This window comes from Arvicanthis niloticus, chromosome 12 (genome assembly GCF_011762505.2).
Source record: "Arvicanthis niloticus isolate mArvNil1 chromosome 12, mArvNil1.pat.X, whole genome shotgun sequence".
NCBI lineage: Eukaryota > Metazoa > Chordata > Mammalia > Rodentia > Muridae > Arvicanthis > Arvicanthis niloticus.
The window spans coordinates 76,561,011-76,568,145 of NC_047669.1; positions in this window are offsets into that span (position 1 = coordinate 76,561,011).

Sequence of the window (7,135 nt, forward strand, 5' to 3'; positions counted from 1 at the left end):
GCTCCTCGAAAATTATTCCTCCAAGGCAGAAAATTGGCAGTCAAGTGAGTTTCATTGGCCTTTAGATCGCTGTGTTTTTTAACTTGTAATTTTCCATGGCTCCCCCTTCTCCATCGAATTTCTATTGTGTGCCACATTACCCGTGGGGTGGCAGCATTGATCTTGACCCATGATCCACATTCCCTTGTCAAGAATTGTTCCATTAGGTAGGCTTCTTTCAGGAATAAGTAGACCATCTCTATCAGTTGAAGAATGCTATGTATGGACAACAAATGACTATTATTAATAACTTTAAAAGCTATGCATAGACACAATGCTTCTCAGGTGCACTGAAAATTAACATTTTATTTCTAATAACTTACATGCAGTATGGGTAAGTAGTTTGTGAGAAAGTTCTCAGCCTGGCCAATTGCAAAAAGGAAGTACGAAACACAGGGGAAAGAGTGAGGAGTCAAACCTTACAGGCTTAGACAGTAAATAATAACAGAAAGCTAGACTGTTAGGCCATAAGTTTATTTGAATGCATTTCTGATGTTCAAGTGGTAGTGTCAAGACAGAAGTTGGAAATAGAAATCTGAAGTTTAGAGGGAGGTTGAGGATGGACATTGGAGACTTGTCAACGTACGTAATAACTAAACACAGGAAACAGAGTGTTACCTAGGGAATAGCTGAGGGAGAGAAGTGGGTTGAGAACTGTATGATTTATGGAGATGCAACCCAGGGACTGTTGAGAAATGCTGTGTGTGTGTGTGTGTGTGTGTGTGTGTGTGTGTGTGTGTGTGTGTGTATGATGAGGTTGAAACTCAACAAACGAAGAAAGTGCAAAGGAGTGGCTGGTGCACTCCAGTAAAGGCTTCAAGAGGGCTAGAAGGTGGCAGCCAAAACCACCGGGGATGGAAGGAGCCATCACAAAAATGGCTTCCTCTTAGAGTCGAATGAAAAGGATGAGAATCGTTCTCTGTGAACGATATAAGAATTTTGCTTAGAGCATGAAACTTTTGAGTTTCATTTTGGTCAGATAGGAGCTGTATAGGTGATCTTCACCAAAGACATTTCTAAGATCCTGAGTGGAGACGGTCAAAAACAATAATACAATAAAACAATAATAAGTGAGAAAGTGAGTGCGTGTAGTTCTGAAATATCTGTGATCTAACACGTGGAGAATAAACAGCCAGAGCATCGACTTGGGGTCATAGAGACCAGACTCCACGGAGATACAGTTTAAAGAAAGCCAATACCGGTAGAAGCAGCCCTTGTCTCCCCTTCCTGGTCAGCTAAGATGTGAGCAAGTCGCTGCCACCAGCTCTAACCACCACGGAACTTTCCCCATGGACCACATTCTCTTAAATCACGACCCCAAATAACCTTCTCGTCCTGTAAGCTGCTTCCTTTTACAGAAACAACTAATTAACATAATTTTAAAACTCAGTGCCAGGAGTGGTGTTGTTGGTATGAATTTGACTGTGCAGTTCACGGGAGTTTGGACGGATTTACAAAAGGAACGAGGAACGTTTGAGATTACAGACTAGAGAAGTTCTTCATTGCTGTAAGTTGATAATAAACCACATTTGTGTGTTAATGAGAAAAGACATAATGATGGAAGTTTGCTTTCCCCCTACAATAGAGAACAAAAAAATTTTTTATTCAAACCAACTACCAGACAATATACCCACAAAGGTAAAAATCAAGAAGCAATTTCCAATAAAATCAATAAAACAAGGTCAATTTTTTTTATAAATTATTAATGTGAGTGAGGGAGGCAGTGAATGAATTATGAATTATAATTAATATTAAACACAGGGGAATATTTTAATTGCCATTTAAAAGTCAGATCTTTAAAGTTCTAAAAGGGATAATGGCTTTATAACACTACAGAATAAGGAAACAAGAAAGTGTGCTGATACATTAAAAAAAAAAATCAGTGTATCCTGAACAGAGGGTATATACTTGGGACGGGGTGAGGGGTTGGATGAAGGTCTTGACTTATACCCAATGGGCAGTAAGATACCACCAGAGAGTGACCCTGGATTCTTGTCCAATGCAATGACTTAGTTTGCCCAAATCAGTGGATTCATGAATCATTTACTCTAAAACTATTTTGTTTTGTTTTACAGAGAGAACTTGGAAATGAAGAATGTCCTGAAATGATGAGGAGACTTTTCAGGCCAAGACCTGAAGCCCAGCCCAGCACTCGTCCACCCAGTTCTGCTGCGGCAACTCCCGAGAAGATTATTTTGTTACTTCTTTGTTTACGTATTTAGTGAACACATTCCTAACTGCAAAGCTATCATCAATACAGAGCTCTTACAGCGCCTCGTTGTGCGAACGTCTTTCATGTTTGCTAGGCGTTCTCAGAGCTTAATAATCTGCATCTGATTTGCATCATCTTATTTAAACAAAGGCAATATTGGCCATACTGCCTTCTGAGACAGGCTTTGAAAAACTGGGATCATGTTTTGCAGCTATGTAGTAACAATCAGTTTCCTCTTGGTTTCCAGAAATGGCTCGGCTCTCTGTGTTTTTACAAAAACAGGATGCTGAGTGGGTAGATCGTAGGTGGGGAATGCTTCTCGGATTAAGAAGGATGAGACCTGAGATGCACTTCAGGATGATCAGGCATATTCCCCGAGTCTTCCTCGTGTCTGGGCTGTGCTCTTTGCCGAATCACTCCACGACAGGAGTGAAGCCTTTGACTCCATTTCTTAGTGCTCGGGACCACTCCACCCCCACCCCAAAGCCAGTGTTCCCAACCCATCTGCCAGCATTATGGTCTGTGGAAAAGCAGCTCTAGGATTCATTCTCAGTCTTGTCGGATGACGTGATTGAGACCCAGTACCTGAGGTGCTCCAGAAGGAGGTGCTCCACACTCCTCCTTTTCTTGTTTAGTGTGAAGCTGAGAATAATGCCTCCACCCAGTGGCGTTTTACACCTAGGCTTCTTAGAGGACACTAAACTTTGCTGGGGGCCGACCCCGGTGTGTCTTCTTTCTTGTTCAGTTCTCCTTGAGGCAGTAGAGGTAGAAGAACATTGATGGGGGTAAGACATAGTCTTAAGAGAAATTTAGGGTTGCTGTTTCCCCATCTCAATTCTAAACTTTGCTACCGTAGTTGACCTGCCTTCTGATTCCCTCTGAGGTGAGAAACTGTTTAGCGCCTCATCCTAAAACAGCTCCAGTAGCAAACTGTACAAAGCTGTACAAATTGGAGCCCTTTAATGCTCAGTGCTCTGCGCCATGGGGGCGTGGCTTGTGAAAGGGAGCAGGTGAAATTCTTAGGTCTACTCAGCTAAGCGGGCCCCAAGCTGTCCGTGATTCCTGATCTTAGGGATCCACAGGGAAGCTCGAAACTGTCAGCATGCTGGCACTGTGCGCGATGGGTAGGGAAAAGGAACGGCAGGCAGTGTGCTTGTTGGGCATTGCAAGTGCTGAGCGAGTTCTGGACTCCATGCATGTCACACCATGTGAACTCACACTGCTACCCTCCATAGCACACCCATGTGAACTCACATTACTATCCTCCATGATACAGCCATGTGAACTCACACTACTACCCTTCATGCATGGGACACCCATATGAATTCACACTGCTACCCTTCATGCCACACCCATGTGAACTCACACTGCTACCCTCTGTGGCATGCCCATGTGAACTCACACTGCTACCCTCCATGAATGTCATACCATGTGAACTCACATTGCTACCCTTCATGCATGGTACACCCATGTGAACTCACACTGCTGCTTTCCATTGCATGCTCATGTGAACTCACACTGTTAACCTCTGCACGTTCACTCTTGTTTGCAATCCAAATCCAGTGGTTTAGACAGAAGTGGAGTCTTGACTCTGATTTCTAAGAACTCCATTCGTGGTTGTGGTGAGTTTAGTTGCTTGGTTGCTGCTGCTGACCAGTCTGGCTCTTTCAAGCCAGCTCTATTTGTGGTTTAGTAATCCATACTTACACGGGCTTTGGTTTGGCGACTGGACTATATGTGAAGCAGCCCCTGACTGGATTCTCAGCCTGGCTGTACCACTGCTTCTATCCTGTACCCTGTTCCCTTTGGGTCTCTTGCTTACACTGCTCAGTTGTGACATTAGCACTTACTCTTAGTTGTCTCCGGCTTCTTCTGATGTGAAGGCATGCCTCTTCAGCCTGGTTAGTTAGTGCCATGAGAGGCAAGTGTCTACCCGAGGCTAGTTCTAACCACGCCATGCCTTGTGCTGCTAGAAGGAGCCCAGTTCCAAGGACATGCCTCAGTTCTCAGTTACCCTGTATTCATTAGCCAGAAGACTCATTCTGTTGATTTAAAAACATTAAATTAATTTATCTAATTTGGGGAGGGTGGGACGCCCACCACAATTCACACACAGGAAAATGTGTGGGAGTCAGTTCTCTCCTTCCACCATATGGGTTCTAGGGTTCATTGTCAAGCTCATCTGTGAAGGCCTTACCTGCTCATCTGACTCACTGGCCCTACTCAGGGGACTTTGGCAAGAACAGTTCGTACACCCTCAGCTGGGCAGTGCTCTCTTCAGGCCCAGGGGCTGCCTCAGCCATCTTCCTGTGGCACAAATGGTCAGAGCATAATGTGTATCAAGCTGTCCTCAAACATGCCTGTGTCTTCAATATCAGAACATTTTTTTTCCTAGAAGTAGATTCTCAGGACACTATGCCAAGCCTCAAGGTTTTATCACTTGTCCTTTGGATTTGTTTCTAGCTATATAGTCTTTGGTTTCCACATCACATCATATCCTTACAACTCTGCTCCCAGGACAGCTGAGTGAAGTGCCCCATCAGAGATCCCCAAGGGTCTGTGATTATAAAGCAGTGATTAGGTCAAAAGGCAGGAAGGCTCTGCTACCAGAAGCATTAGCTCAACAGGAGTTTCTACAGGATATCAATTTGCGTAAAGACAAGGACAGTAAAGAGTTCTGCAAAGGACTCACTCATATGACCACAAAGTAGAAAAGAGGAGGCCAAGTCTCTGGGCTACAGATGAGGCTCAGAGGTTAAGGATGCTTTCTATTCTTCCAGAGAACTGGAGTTCAGATTCCAGCACCCACATCAGACAACTCATAACTGTCTGTACCTCCTGAGAGAAATTGAGTCTTGAGGACTCTCAGCTACTCCGGTTGCATGGGATAATCCACAGGTGGCTTCATGATAGGACAAAATATCAGGTACTTTGGCAAGAGGGTCAGACATAGCGACCCTCTGCTGATTTGACAATGAAGCTCCCACAAAGATGAATGGGGGAGCTTCTGTCCCCTCTTTCTGCTTGTGCATGGCATCTGGTACCCCTACCCAGTTCCTGCTGGTCTACTGTAGCTGCCCTCCCAGCCTGGGAGCCTTGGAAAGAGGTATGGGCTTCAAGTGGAGGCAGGCTAGCCTTCTGAGTGTCCCAAGTGTGTAAGCAGCTAGCTTATGACATCTAATGTAACTTCATCATACATCAGTTCTGGGCTGTCAATGCAAGGATAGATTCCATTCTCTTGCAGAACGTAAGCACTCAGTGAGACAATCTACAGAGAACACTTAGCACATAGTATGGCCACAAGCCAGAGAATTAGCTTCCTCTGCCATTCCTTATCCCCAGTCTCTTGTGATCTCACAACTCTTGGGAAGCAATGAGAACCTTTAATTCAATGGAGAGAGTTGGTTGTAGCCAACTCTGATTCCAGACTTCCACTGGGAGGGAAGGTCTACTCAGCCACTAGGGGGCGCCAATTGCATGGAAAAGGGGGGCTTGTGCTGTCTTGGAAGGAAAAGCAGGTAACTCTTACTTTCTTAAAATTTGAGACTGAGTGAAGCCTCAGTGCTTGCTGAGTTTTCTGGGACCTAGAAAGTCAGGACACAGGTGGCAGGACATTCGGAAAGTGCTCTCAGATCCCTCCCCAGGACTCATCAGCTATCTAAGCACAGAACCTTGCCTGTGTAATTCCTTTACATTCTTTTCTTTCTCCTGCGTCTGTGTTATTCCAAAGTCCCTTCAAGACAGACAGTCTGCCTAGCGCACATAAGAAGAGATCTGTGGGCAAAGAGGTGTTTAAAGTGTTTCAGATTTTTCTTTTCTGCATATGTATGTGCGTGTGGTGTACATGTGTGCATATGTGTGTTCACATGTGTAGAAGTGAACATGTGTGTCACAAAGCCCAAGGATAACATGAGGGTCTCCTTTAATTGCTCTCCACCTTATGCACTGGGGTAGGATCTCTCCCTAAACCTGGAGTCTTTTGAATTAGAGTTGAGATCACAAGAGACGGAGGATAAGGAGTGGGAGAGGAAGCTACTTCTCTGACTTGTGGCCATACTATGTGCTAAGCCTTCTCTGTAGATCATCTCACTAAGTGCGTATGTTCTGCAAGAGAATGGCAACTATCCAGAACTATTGACAGCCCAGAATTGATGTACAAAGAGGTTACATTGGATGTCATAAGCCAGCTGCTTACAGACTTGGTTCACCTGGAAGGCTAGCTGGCCTGCCTCCATCTGAAGCCCATACCTCTTCCCACAGGAACTTGGTGGGAGGCCTGGATGTCGTGCACATGCAGAGAAGAGGGACAGGTGCTCAAGAACTCCCTTTCTGGAGACCTGAACTCGGGTCCTCATGCCTGTGCAGCAAGCACTTTATCCACTGAAGCTTCTCCCTCCTCCCAGCTCCCTCTTCCCCATTTCGAAGGTTTTGAGTTCAGATCAGATCTTTTGGCCCAGAGTTTTAAACTCAGCTCACAAGCAGATACACAGTTATATTCAGAGATCCCCAGGGTCTGGAGGAATCCTCTGATCAGAATTAGCCCACCATTGCATCTGAAGGTGACTAGGCCTGGGAATACATATGTGTAATGGGTAGCACAGAATGCACAGCAGGAGCGAGGACGCTGACAGACAGACAAGTGGCCTGTTTTGTCCAAGATAGAATATGGCTAAGGTGGGAAGACTGTTCCCCAGCAGGGAAAGTGCACACTGTCCTTAAATGATCTGTTTGGGGACCTATAAATCATAATGGATACATTTCCTTAGTGAGCACGGGAATTACCTGTGAGAAGAGTCTCCCCACGGAGCTTTACAGAAGATGGGTGCTTTTGTGTCATTTACAATTATATCAGGTGTACTAGGCTCTTTTGAGATGCCAGTTACA